Source organism: Polistes fuscatus, unplaced genomic scaffold (genome assembly GCF_010416935.1).
Source record: "Polistes fuscatus isolate 324 unplaced genomic scaffold, CU_Pfus_HIC Scaffold12, whole genome shotgun sequence".
Taxonomy (NCBI): domain Eukaryota; kingdom Metazoa; phylum Arthropoda; class Insecta; order Hymenoptera; family Vespidae; genus Polistes; species Polistes fuscatus.
Window position 1 is genome coordinate 2,395,218 of NW_025113020.1, and position 15,819 is coordinate 2,411,036.

The following is a 15,819-nucleotide window of genomic DNA, read 5'->3' on the forward strand; positions in this document are numbered from 1 at the left end:
TTCTCTATGTGTTAACATTTATTCTTATAATAATTTACTATTTAATTGTTAGACAGCAAAACGTTTTATTATGTATCCTTAAAAAAAAAAAAAAAAAAAAAATAATTTACTTTGAATTTTATTCAAAAAATAAAGGTCGTGTCGATAAGGTAGGAAGAAATCTTCTATGACAGATTATCAAAGAAGAGTAGATTCCGACTATTACCGACCGTTCACGTAAGCAAACTTTCTATTAACGAAGATGCAAAAACATAACCTCAAATTAAGGAGACGAATAAAAGCACTCGCTTAAGATATTTACATACATTTTAAGACTATTTCATTTACGTTAATGAAGATAAAAATTGATAGTTTTCTCTTTGTTTAAAAATTATGGACCGACATGAACTTCAAGAAGTTTTCACACCATTTAAACCGCTTTGCGATTCATTAATGAAAGATCCAAGTATTAAATGTTCGTTGGAGGTTATTGATTGTATAAAAACAATCTCGGATGGTGCTATTCAAGATTTATTGGATTATATTTTATTTCCTGTAATTGTACATTTACAAAATGAGGATGTCAGGTGTGTAATATAGTAATGCATAATATATTTTAATTACTTTAATAAGAATATTGCTGTTTTATTTGTTTGTTCATTTATTTTTAGTAAACATTCCAAAGAATATTTAGTGAAAATCATAAGAACTGTTCTATTAAAAGGCAAAATTACAAAGTATAAAGCTTTTGATAAGTTATATACTACTATTTTATCTCTAATTTATGACAAAAATGAACCTCAAAAAGGTATGTAACAATTCTTATTTATTAAATTAAACTAATGCTGATATAAGTCTTTTTATAACTGTAAGTAATTTTACAGTTATTCCTTGCCATGAAGAATTGGAAGAAACAGTACTTCTCTGTGGTGGTGGTCTTCATAGGATTTATTAAATAGTTTTTTTACAAATATCATTAAAGAATTATATACACGACAATATGCACGCAAACTTGCTCGCAGTATATATCTATGCGTATCAATTGCTAAATACGAAAAATCACGTTTTCTGAGGTAATATATTATTAAATGTTTATTAAAAAGATTATTTTATTTTTTTTCTATCTTTTATCGATATCACAAATAATATGTTGTAACGATATGAAATTGTTCTATGATACAGGTCAATAGCTATAGAAACCGTAATGGTTTTATGCTATGAAGGTGATTCTTTCAATGAGTTTGATATTGTCTTGGTATATCAAGTAGCAAATACTATAGTGTTATTGTTACCAGGTATCATTAGTGAATTGCAGGAAGTTGCTTTGGGAAGCGATATTCAAGGTCATAAAATTACAATGGTATTAAGATTTGTATTTTTTATTATACATTTTTTCCTTATTATACATGGATATATACATAGATGGAATAAAAATGATATACTTGATTGACTAAAATTATTTTAGATGGCCATTAGAGCATGGGCTAAGATAATACGTCTTGTAATGCAAGATAAGCTCAATGAGGAAACTATGCCTTCGGTCTTTAGCATTAAAGAAGAAGAAACTAATGTAATTGATCCGTTAGAAAATAAATTACATCGTGAAGAAGCTATCGGAGATGAAAAGCTTTTAAATTCGACAGAAAGGAATCAAGAGTGATTAAATGCCGCAGCTATTAAATTAAACGTACTTGTACGAGCAATGAATCCCTTAAGAAAACATTCTCATTTTAAAGTTAGAAAAGAATTGGCTACAAGTATTAGTTTATTAATAGTAACGTGTGTGTGTGTGTGTGTGTGCGTGCCAGGTTAATATTATTAATAATTAATAATAAATAATTAATATATTTTTCATTTAATATTGACCATTTATTGACATAATATTCATTCTATAAAGAAATATGAAGCCAAGCATTATGGAGTTAATAGAATATTTGATTTCCTTATCTGAAGATGACAACGAAGAAGTTAAAGAAGAAGCTAAGAAAGCGTTAGATAAAATTAATGAATCTTATATGCAGAACATAGATATGAAACCATTGGTCGAATTATTAGAAGAAAGTTTTTATAAATTACTTACACAATTGCCACGCATCATAAGAAGTTCTGGTAGGAATGATATACTTAATATTACTTATGTATCATCATTTTAATAACAAGAATGAATATTTTTTTTAACATGTTTAATGTTTAATATTTAATGTTTATTTAATTTACAGAGAGAGAGAGAGAGAGAGAGAGAGAGAGAGATGATAGCGAACAACTAGTAGGTTTAAATCACCTTTGTGGATATTTAAGATTACTAGGAAAAGAAAGATTGCCAGCTACTATACAATCTGCAGCACACGTACGGAGATTGATACAAGCTCTTTTATACATCATTGAAATAGATTGCAATGGTATTACTCTTTTAGAAGATATCGGTGTAAAAGATCTTGATGATTTGACTCATCGTAGCCCAACGCATTCATGGAAACAATTGAAGTTTATACAGGATATTTGTTGTAAGGAGAAAATTGCTACTATATGCGAGCTTCTGGGAACGTACAGCGATCTAAGAATTTTAGTCGACAATATTCTTCAGGCTATGTATAATGTACCTCAACATAGGAAAGAATTAATATATCTACTTAATTCAATAGTAAATGGTAAATGACTAATATTATATAATAATGGAAAATTAGATTAATAGAAATTTCAATTTTTCTACAACTAAGTTGAATTTATCATTTTGTAATGTTACAGTTCCCATTACATGCAATAATACATCAACGTTGTCATTGTATAAGGAAATTATTGAATTTTATATTACTGAAGATTTTTGGTATTTACCTATCGAAGTTACAGAGGATATACCATTACGCGTTGCACAAAATAATGTGGTACAATGTTGCCTTTTAACGGAAGGCTTAGGACAAATTGCTAAGAATTTAGGACCCGATTTTGAGAAATTTCTTCTGAAAATTTTATATTTTGTTATCGAAAGAGCTGGTATATAATATATATTCTCATTATTTTCATATTTCTATACACACACATACATACATGTTATTTTAATTATATTTTTATTGCAGGAAGTACAAATAGTCTTTTAAGTCGAGTAGGAATAGAAACTTTAGAAAATATTGCAGAAGCGCTAAAATATGAAACAATAGGAGATCTTCTACGGGCAAATGTAGATTATTTTTCTTATCATGTGACTGTTAAGCTACGTAGAATAGAAAGAAATCCAGGAGTACTTGATGTTGTCAAAGTTGTCATGAAATATAGTTCTATGGACGTGTTACCGTGTTTAAAAGAAATTGTATTGGATGTTCTTCTACAATTAAATACTGTCTTTCAAAAACGAAATACGTTCTCTTTTTTAAACGTTTTTTATATATTTATACTGTATATAAAGAAATTAACAGCAGAACCAGACGCAGATGTAACACGAACATCGCCTACGTTAATTCAAAAGGAACCACATGAAATTATTACATTAAATTTGTTAGAATTTTATGAAGCAAGAAAAGCAAAAGAACAAACTGACCAAAATCTTGACAACGAAGTTATGGATGAAGAAAATACGGAGAAACAAGATGAAGAATCTAACATGAATTCAATGGCTGAGGAAGAAGGTATGCATATATATTTTGTAAATAATGTACATATATCATAAATAAAAAATATTTTTTATTCTTTTGTAGAAGAAGAAGGAATAATTTACCAACGTATATAAAAATGGTCGAAGATGTTTTGAAATATTGCTAACATTTTTTACCTTCAAAAGGTATCAAGCAATTACTTATCGCTATGTTAACTTTAGAGGAAGGTTTGCCAATTTTAACTAAATGGGAAAATCAATTATTACCAATCATACATCAAATATGACATCCATTAGTAGACAGATTTTAAGATCAAAATGTATTTCTTATTAATCGTTCATGGCAATTATTACGCGTACTTGCGCATGTTTTGAAAGATTTCATTAGGTTTGGAATATTAAAGTAAGTCTATTTATTTCTTTTTTTGTTTTTGTGAAATAAAAATTTAATTTTTATTTTGAATCGAATTTTTTAATTATCTCATAACAATCTAGACAAATACTGCCGACATTATCAAATTTTATGAATAAATCTGCTAAAGAAAGTTACAACAAATCTACCAATGCGGTTTATAAGTTTACACAAATGTACAAACTTCAAAAAGAATTATTATCTACGTTGGGACAAATAGTAAAAGATTTGAAACTTATCGAAAACGACTTATAGAATATATTGAGTATTGCAGAAGTATATCTTAGTTTGCGTCAACATCCAACATTACAACTAGAGGTATATTACTGTTGAATAATCTAATAAAATAAAAAAAAAGGAATTAATTTTATGATATTTCTTGTAGAACTGTTGCATAAATTTGTATAAAGAACTCACTGATTACAATAGCGATATCGTTTTAACAAAATGTCTTAGTATTTGGCATTCTAAAATAGCACAAATTCCAACCGATAAAACATTCAATTTTGATTTCTTAAAGGTACCATACATATATATTTCATTAAATAATATGTTTTTGTATATTTCTTTATTTTTGTTCAATATATGAATCTTATACATCGTTATTTTATATTTTTTCAGAATACAGAAAGTGCATTGTCAAATGAATATCTACAAAATGTGAAAACGATAATTACATATATTTGATAACAAATTCTAGTCAAACACAATGAAACGCCTATGGAGATAATAAAAGATTGTTAAAAAGGTAAAAGTATCAAATAAATATGTCAATACTTGACAATTTGTAATGGAAACTTGCATGGTGAAAAATATAATCTTTTCATGATGTCTGAAAATCTTCTAGAATCATGTAAGTGTTGATTTACATTTTTTAATCGTAAATAACTATTATATATACATGGAATTTACCATATTTTCATTATTGTGTGGAGTATGTACAATTAGCGAAATGTGTACAAACAAAAATGAAATAATAATTATAATAATATTAAAAGAATAAGAATTTTTAATACTTGATAGTATAATAAATAAGATATATTTTTTTAAAGATACAAAAGTATATGTCCACATGAATATAAACAATAATTTTCAAACAAAAATACAACAACAATAACATGATCTCTAAACATGCGAGTTGTTTGAGATAATCTTTCGCAGTCTTCTTAGCATGCATTAAGTTGCATATCTTTGAATAAATTAAAAATACTTGAAAGAAAACTATCTAATCTGTGTACTTTATATCAGGAAAAATATGAATTATTATAGCATTATTAGAATTTATACTATAGCAGGTCATTAAGATTATACATTATATCCTAAGAGTAGGGTCAATATCGATATAGATTGAAAAAGATATACATATAATTATATATTTTCGTATTGAATTTACATTAAAAATTGATATACTTAAAAATAGGCATGAATTTTTTACGAGCAAACTAATATTGCAATTATTGTTTATAATGTGATAATACCGAAAAATCGTAGTTGTTCTTTTTAAGAATAATATACTTACGTGCTTAATCGTTAGTTTTAAAAATATTTTCAAAACAAAGCAGAAAAACTTATATGTATCTAGGAGGTCAAACTTTGTATACATTCGCTACGTACATATATATTAAATCAAACCTCTTAACTTATTTATCGTTAGTCTAGGAGTATTCCACAAGACAAGCAAAGCAGTTTGATTCTATTAACGAGAGATGTCTTGAAGTACGAGCGGTACATGTAGGTAAGATGAAGATTTATTTGTTTCATTTTTACCTAGTTAGTATATTTTGTATTTTATAAAACTTTCATTTGGTTTTATAATTGTTGAACGAATTATTCGAATTTTTCAATATATATTTCTTATAACGAAATTTGCTTTGATAAATGAGTATTTTAAATAATAAGCATATTTTTGGAATGAATTATCCCAACAAACGAAGGTTTCATTGTAATTAATTGACGAAAATTTTTTGTTAACAAATGATAGATATTAAAAATAAGTTATTAAATAAATCTTTCAAATACATCTAATTTGACATGAGATTATATAGTCAATTAAAATACGATTTAATTATTTCCGTTGAATGTATTTACTTGTCCGGAAAGGTCGTGACGATTTTTTAATAAAATTTTTAAATTTTCTATTTTAATCTCACATTACTTTTACATTTCGATATACACATATATTTTCATATAGAATTTAGATTAAAAATATATATATTTTTAATTACTTGTAAATTATAATATAATTAGTGTCCATGCACATGAATTTTTTACGGGCAAGCTAGTATTGAAATAATTATTTATAATATGTATTATTTTATATATATATATTATATTAATTATTCAAAAGGAATTTTTCTCTTCTAGATAAAACTTCAATTCATAAATAAATTATTAAAATAATTTTTTTATAACATTAGTTTAGGAAAAGATCAGATATTCAAATTTGATACGAAAAAATATATTCCGTTGAATGTTTAGAGTTGTTCGGGAAGGTCGTACCGAGAGATTTTGAAATAAAATTTTGAGGAAATACGTTTATATTTCAATATAGAATTTAAAAAAAAAAAAAATATATATATACATATATTTTCATAATACAGCTTATATTAAATATTTGTATATTTATAATTGGCATGTGTGTGTGTGTGGGTGAATTTGTACCGGATAAAATAATATTGAAATAATTGACAATAATATGGTAATAATGTAAAACGTATTTATTTTTTTCAAGAATATTATGCCTACGTATTTAGTCGTTAGTTCTCAGAATATTTTGAAACAAAGCTGAGAAACATAATATGCTTATATTTACGCATCAGACAATGATTTCGACTCTTTTCGTTCTGTTTCTTTCAATATTTCTTATCTGCATCCCCACTTCTACAATTTGTTGCTTTTCTTAAAATAGACAAAATAATAAAGGATCTTACAAAGTCAGATCAGGAAAGTATAAATACGGTAATAATTTTAGAACTGACATTCAGTCTCAACTTTTACCACGATGTGATATCAATGGTGAATTTTTAAAATAATTTGTAATATAGAACCTACTAGACCGGGTAAGAATTGATTTATAATATTCTATATATATATTGGTATTATATATTTTTTTTCTGGCATTAACAAATGTTGCGATACGAAAATGGTATAGACGCATTCGTACCAAAAACCTCACATCAATAAATAAATAAGTAATTATAAAATAGGATTAGATATTTTTGATGTGAAGTTTATTCGTTTCGAAAGTGTCTTATTATAAACAGTGGTATAATATGCTCAATATTTATTATTTATTTTAGTTTTTATATATCTCTCAATTTCTGTTTATAAGATTATGTGAAGAAATTAATTCGGATTTCTAATATTCAATTATTTATAATGCCGGTTTATATGTAAATAATTATATTACGTTATTTTATAACGTTAAGTATCAACAATATTGACGATTACTTAAAACAGAAACTAATAATAAAATAGGGGCGTTTGGGAAATCTCTCATACGGCACTAGGATTATTTTCTGCCAACTGTGATTTTGAGTCTTTTAAAATAAATAAATAAGAATTTATATTTTTTAGCTTTTTTTATAAATTTCAAATTTCCAAGCCACGATATTATAAAATATAAATTAAATTTTCTAATTTCTCATATTTCTCTTTTTCTCTTGAAAAAAAGAAATATGAGAAATTTTTCTATAAATAAATGTTATTATTTTTTTCTATAAATAAATGTTATTATTTATTTACAACCAGTTGGCCTAAATTAATGGACTTAGTTATACATTTACAAAATATACCATAATACATTATACATTTCAAAAAATGAATCAAATATAATACCTGCACAATGTTCCTTTTACCCTTTTTAACTTTGCTTCTTTCTTCTCAGCTTCCTCAAGAAGAAATATCTACATCGAATATATTTTTTATTTAAATTTGTAACTAATAACAAGCAACAACAGTATTAATCCTATTTTTCTTTGCTGTCGATAAATCTTAAAATTCAAGGCACCGTTATGTCTTCTCTTCTATTCACTTCGTTTTTACCATTCATTTACTTTTTTGCTCTTTTGACAAATTTCATCAAATCGATTTCTTTTTTCTCATGATTTTCTAAATTCCGTAGGTTCAGAGAAGGGAGTAGGAAGTAAATCAAGAAGATTTTTTCGAAGGTAGTACCTTCCAACCCAGTAACCTTTCATACGAGGTGCATATATCCAAATTGGATGAAATATTTTGACTTTTTTGCGAGGAGACTGCAGCTGAATATCTTTTTTCGTTTCGAGATGAAATGATGAACGAATTGTGGCGTATACTACGATAAAGAACGTTGACTCCGTTTATATTACGTACCATAGTTAGGATTAAAAGAAGCAGATGCCAACAAGCGTATTTTATGTTAAAAGGAATCCAGCACGTTATTATGAAGGTAAGAAATTTTAATTCCAAATATTATTTCTACGTAATATTTAGGTGATATTTAAAACATAACATTTTTTCTTGGCTGTTACTATGCGATCAACGAAAACGAAAATTGTTAAATATTCTTTAAAATAATATTACTATTTTAAATAGTTTTCCTTGTAGAAATAAATGTATTGATGAAAATAGATAAAACATATATTTATTTTAAATATATTTAAAGATAAAACATATATTTTTTTTAAATATATTTAATATATCCTATATATATATAGGATATATTATATATATCCTATAGAATTTATATATAATAATAATAATTATTATTAATAATATATAGATTTTATATATAATTAGCAATATCTCAACGAGAAGTTATTATAAAGATTAATATATTTTTTATTCAACAATATTCATTTTCGTCTATTACACATTTACAGTCAATACAAAATGCTTTGTATTCAGTATCACTTTAATGTTAAGTAGAAATGATATTCAGAATTCAAATTTTAAATAAACGCTAAAAAGTCCAACTAATATCTTAACGTTAAAGTTTTATTTTGTCTTTGTATGAAATTTCAGAGAAGTTGAAAGAAGGGTTGGCTTTCTAAACATCTGTATGGACATCATTATCGACCATATAATCAAAGAATTCGACAATTTTATCATCTGGTACCATGATTATATCTGCTACATACTCAAATTTATTTAACCACAGATAAAATACTTGTCCATTCTTTGGATGGAATATTTGGATTCTTAAAAGAACTGGATTCTGATAAGAAATGTTTTGTTTAAATTTTACTAATTTATTGGCAAATTCTTTCGTTTCACCGAATGGCAAGCTAGGAAACTTTCTTTAAAATAGTTTTTATTTCATTGTCATAGATTCCATTAATAAATTGTTTGCATAGACTTTCTTTTAGGTTATCGGTATAATTGCACTTTTTCTATATTTTCCGTAAAATCGGAAAAAATTTATTGTTTCTTTTTCATATTGATTTCGACAAAGGAAACGTCTTCTGTGTAAATCAGTTTCATCGGCAGAAGCAAAATAATGAAGGTAATAGTTTATTATCTCATCGTATGAAAGTTTACAGAAGAATAAGTCTTCTGTACAGACATATGGACATCATTATCCACCATTTAGTAAAAGAATTCAACCATTCTATCATCTGGTACCTTGATCATGTTTTCTACATACTCAAATTTATTTAACCAAGCATAAAACATACCTTCCTTCTGTGAATTGTAAGTATTAATCATTGAAAGAACTTGATTTAAATAATGAGTTATTTTATTAACTTTTGCAAATGCAATGGCCTTTGCTAACATTTCGTCCAATGATAAGCCACGATTTCAACTTAAATAGATTCTTATTTTATTTTCGCGTACTCCATTAATGAATTGTTCGCATAGTTCTTCCCTTTCTTTATTTAAATATTTTTTAATGAACATATCATATATTTTTCGTAATCCATCAGCATATTCCTCTATCGATTCTTTTTCATGTTGTTTACAATTCAGACGTTCTTCTTCTTCTTCATTCTTAAGTTTAGGCAAGTTGCCTGTTTCGTAAAGACGTTTCTCTGCCTATTGCACTGTTAAATTGTCGCATCATCGTTTTCGTGGGCGCCCCGTACTTCTGCGGCCAATCGGTGATTTATCCCGTGCAATTCTGCTGATTCTTGTTGTCCATTCAGCTAATAGACAGAGTGTCGTTTCTATGAGCCGCAAATTTTTTTTCCGTTGGGTAGGGAGCTAACCTGATCCAACAACCTTCCTCCTTTTCCCGGGCTTAGGACCGGCAACATGATCGCTGACCTTGATCCGTCCAGCGATCATGCAGGGGTGTTCTGTGTATATCAACTTCAAAGGGAAACAAATAATGAAGATAAACGTTTATTATTCGTAAATATGAAATGGAATAGGAGTTAATAGTAGGGTCAGTATCCTTGACACACGTATGGACATCATTGTCAACCATTTTATCGAAGAATGCAACCATTTTATTATCTGGTACCTCGACCATATCTGCTACATATTTAAACTTATTTAACCATTCGTCAAATTTTTCTTCCTTCTTTAAACTGAAAGTATGAATCATTGAAATAGCTTTATCCACATAAGTAGTTATTTCATTCAAATTTGCTGAATCAGCCGTTACAACCACCATTTCATCGAATGATAAGCAATAAATTCTACTTAAATGATTTCTTATATTATCGTAACGGATTCTATTAATGATTTATTCGCATAATATGTCATATAATCGACTTGTAGAAATCACTCGTTAGATAATTTTCGTAAATTAGCAGCATATTGTCCTACTGACTCTTGTTTATATTGATTTCGAGTCGTTAAACTTATTTTATTTACATTAAATTCGCGGAGAGAAGAAAAGTGAAGAAAGTAATATTCTATTCTTAGTTCGTATGGAAGTTCATAGAAATTGATGTGTGGGTTATTTCACTGGACACGTTTATGGACATCATTCTCCACTATATTCTTGAAGAATTCAACCATTACATCTTCTGGTACACTTTTAATATCTGCTACATATTCAAATCAATTTAACCACACATTAAAATCTTCTTCTTCTTCTTCTAAGTTGTAAATTTGCATTATTGTGTTAGCTTGATTTAGATACCAGAATATCTGATTATCATTGTCTAATGAATCTTCGTTACTTATTTTTTTGTTTACAAGAAAAAACCCTATTTATTACCCTTTGTTCGTAAATAAATAATCTGTTGAAAGTTCTTTGCTCGGATTTTTGTTTCGCTTTTACCAATATCAGCAATACACTTTTCGTAATTTAATTCAAAATAATTTTATTTTAGTAACACGTATACGTTTTATATCAAATTGTTAGATATTTTAAATGTTTGAAGTTACAGCGGATTTAGGCAGAAACAAATGTGTCACGAAATATTGATGAATTGTAAAGAAAATATTTTAGAAAATGAGAATGTCAAAGATTTCATTGTCAGGAGAATGTTTGAAAAAAAAATTATTAACCGGTGATTTTGTATTACGTTTAAATTGTTTATAATAATCAGTCCTATTGTTTCAAGACTCTCTTTTCTGTGTAAACAGATAAGTTTTAACAGAATGATAATTCGAGTCCATTAGACAGCTAATATTTTTATTCTTCTTAACGTAACACTTTTGTTAAAAGCTTAACATAATGTATATTTTCTGATTAATTTTAAGATTATAAGAATTCTATAGAATAACCAGGGCAATCTATAAATTTTCCTCGTAAATCGGGGAATCCATGAAAGATTTGCACATTATACACTTTGCCCGATGATTTTAAAGATTGTCTAGTTATTCTATAAAATACACAGAAGGTTTCAGTTAATCTATAAAATCTATTACATAGGCTGTTTTCAAAGATTGGAGTTTGGAAATGATTTGAAAATATTTTTAATGAAATAAGCCATGGAAATCAAAAAAGATGTACAAAATGCGTTTAACAATTTTTGGTCCGTGCTTTCAAGCACGTTGGAGAGAAGGGAGAGGAGAAAAGTATCTGAAGTTGTTGAACAAATCAGGACAATTTGTTAATAACATTTTGTACATATTTTCCAAATCCATTTCATTAATTTTTAACTGAAACCTTTTCTAAAAATAAGAAGCCTTCTACAGAAAATATTATTGTAATTTAATTAAAATTTCGTAGAAATATTTTTAATTAATCAGATAAGGAAAATAATGCGTATTTTAAAACTTTCTACATTATCTTTTATTTTATACGATCTATTTCGATTGCAATAATATAACATAATCGTATATTAAGCTATCATTTACATGATTTACGATCATGTAAAATTTTTATCTCGTAGAACTACCTGTACGTCTTACAAATAAATAAATGATATATGAAAAAAGACTTTTTCATAATAATTTATTTAAAAGGGTAAAAAAGGTTTAGAGATTTCCAAAATTTGTAAATGTATTTTAATTTATTAATTATATTAAATAATATAGTTAAATATATATAAACTTGTAATAGTGTGTATTATAACTAGTCAGGTTTTTTAAAGCTAGTCTTGCTATAACAGTTAGTAAGTTGATTGAAAAGTACCACCATGTTGCGAGGTGATCACGCAGTATTGTAGTTCCGTTACTTAAATAAAAAAAAATTTAATTTGACATAAGCATGACATCGTTAGAAGAATGATAAACAAAATCAAATTTGTAGCCGTTAATTTTAATAAATGTTTATATTGCGAATAATCAACAAATTGTTTAGAATGTTCGATCATATTGATACTTCGAATAAAGCTTAATGTTAGATACTTAATATCTCCCCCTTGTACCTTTTGCAACTGAACTGTTAAGTGTAAATACTGGGTCGATCAGTGTTCGTAAGATGATTAAGATATCACAAGACCTTTTGTTTTTATTCTTGTTAATTTTATAATTTTATTGTCAAAATTCATATTTTCCGTTACGATACTGATTGTAAGACCCGTTATTATATGTACGTGTATGCTAATAATAAAATACAAAATATAAATTACTAACGTTCGTTTTTCAAAAAAAAAAAATAGTTTCAAAGTACATTACAAAAAGGGCAGTGCATAGTGTTCATTAGTGAAAGTTAAACATAAAAACTTCAAACATATCACATATTTACGTGCTATAAAAATTATAAAAAGTCTTATTTGTTTTGGAAGTATAATGGATCAATCGCTGAAGGAATTTGATAATTTGATTATTCATGTACTCGAAAAGTTTAATCCTGAAACGATGAATTTTCTTCAATAGCTAAATACGTTTGAATTTACGATAGATTTACTTTACATATTTCCTAAAAATTTTTACTTAACAAATATGCTCGAGTTTTCAGCTTACAAGTATATTAAGAAAATTATAGTAGTTATCCACCCTGTCGAACTTCCATACGAAATGCTAGTATCAATGTTACAGGAAAAATATTCACGCTTCAATGTATATCTTTCGAGTTTTCTTCGTTTATTTTTTAGATATCAAATCGAGGGTGAATCTGTGAAACACTATTATGAAACTATCGAAGAGTTAAATTATAAATGGAATTGTGGACCTCAAGTAAATTCTATATTACTTAGTATATTCGTGAGTGGACTCAGAAACCAGGAAACTCGTACAATGTTGCAAACGATACCAAATTTAACACTTGGAACTGCATTATTTATTGCCAAATATATGGAAATTATAGAGAAACCGATTTTATACATTTAATTACGTTTTTATGTATTAAATGGACTATATCATTTATAAAATTGAAGAAATATACTAACCGTGCAAACGGATCTGTTTAAAAGACATTCAAGATTAATTTGATGTAAAATCATCAATCTTATGAAAATATTCGATTCATTACTGGAAGTAATAATATTATGATATAATATGTGAACTTAAAAAGTATTTAGAACCAATGAAATTGTTATATTGTAGGGATATCCCTGCCATGAATGATGAAACGTCATATTTTATTATATATTTTATCGTATTATTATATTTTTTATTGATTTTTAAATTTAATACTTTTGTTATAAGTATAATTGATTTTAGTTTCAATTATTTGTTTATAATAATTTAATTGTATGATACGAATTTAATAATTTCTTTATCGAATATGATTATAATTTTTTGACCGATCATTAAAAAAAGATGTAATGGTAGAATTCTTCAAGAATATGGTGGATAATGATGTCTATAAATGTGTCTAGTTGAATAACTCGCACATCAATTTCTATGAACTTCCATACGAACTAAGAATAGAATATTACTTTCTTCACTTTTCTTATCTCCACGAATTTGATGTAAATAAAATAAGTTTAACGACTCGAAATCAATATAAACAAGAGTCAGTAGGACAATATGCTGCTAATTTACGAAAATTATCTAACGAGTGATTTCTACAAGTCGATTATATGACATATTATGCGAATAAATCATTAATAGAATCCGTTACGATAATATAAGAAATCATTTAAGTAGAATTTATTGCTTATCATTCGATGAAATGGTGGTTGTAACGGCTGATTCAGCAAATTTGAATGAAATAACTACTTATGTGGATAAAGCTATTTCAATGATTCATACTTTCAGTTTAAAGAAGGAAGAAAAATTTGACGAATGATTAAATAAGTTTAAATATGTAGCAGATATGGTCGAGGTACCAGATAATAAAATGGTTGCATTCTTCGATAAAATGGTTGACAATGATGTCCATACGTGTGTCAAGGATACTGACCCTACTATTAACTCCTATTCCATTTCATATTTACGAATAATAAACGTTTATCTTCATTATTTGTTTCTTTTTGAAGCTGATATACACAGAACACGTTTGTAAACAACATGAAAAAGAATCGATAGAGGAATATACTGATGGATTACGAAAAATATATGATATGTTCATTAAAAAATATTTAAATAAAGAAAGGGAAGAAACACACGGAGAAAAGAAATAGAGCTAAAAGAAAAATGAATGCAAATAAAATCATTATCAATAAGAGGTATGAAACTTTTACTTTCAACATTTGTACATGCAATTTATGTAAATTCGACAACTATTCATTTCCAGTCCTATCCCATATTGCAATAACTGACAATATCTAAATTTGTTTCAGCAATAGCTATCATATTTGCTACACATTGATATGGGACTTGATTACTATTCAACATAATTTTAAAATAATTTCTTTCTTTACTCTATAGAAGATAGAAGTCTGATTTAAAAGATATATTGTTTCGTTCAGATCAAACGATGGTGACAGTAATATTAATTTATATATAATATATTATATATATTATATATAATTTATATTATAATGTTTTAGAATAAGTGTTACGTACCTACACACATCATCCACTTTATTTAATCTAAACGGGGTATTCATACTTATGGAATTTTGACACAAGATTTCAACAATTCGTAAACAACCATATGATAACATTCTTCTCGAAAAATTTCAATGGATAAGGAGCAATAAAAGATGTTTCGAATAATGATCAAAACAACAAACTGAATACAGACGAGGAACTACAAACCTGCAATGCCGCATAATAATCCTCATTCATATAATCAACTCGATTTGGGATCTCTATTTCATTTGTACTTTTTTGTTTCTCTTGCTTAAAATAAAAAGATACGATTAATGAATTTATTGAATGAAATCTTTCGAAGAAATGATTGAATGAAATCAAATGATGAATGAAATCAAATAAAGAAAATTTGTTATATTTTGTAATTGTGATAGTTAAAAACAAGTATTGATTTTAATCTATTTCTTCTTTTTTCTGTAAGCAGTAATTACGATAAATTTTGTGTTACAATTAACCTTTTAGCTACTGTAAAACTTCTGGCAATTGTGGCAGTAAGACTTCTGTATTTCTATACAGTTATGTTCGATTTAATGTAATA

The 15,819-nt window shown here is 26.6% G+C and overlaps 1 long non-coding RNA gene and 1 pseudogene across 1 annotated transcript; both read left to right on the forward strand.

The window, feature by feature from the left end:
- Positions 1–232: 232 nt before the first annotated feature.
- On the forward strand, positions 233–9,677 carry LOC122513157 (annotated as a pseudogene).
- A 5,192-nt stretch (positions 9,678–14,869) lies between these two features.
- On the forward strand, positions 14,870–15,558 carry LOC122513378. The gene is made up of 2 exons (XR_006302740.1): positions 14,870–14,911; positions 15,026–15,558. It is a non-coding gene; the product is annotated as an uncharacterized LOC122513378 (long non-coding RNA).
- The last annotated feature ends 261 nt before the right edge of the window (positions 15,559–15,819 follow it).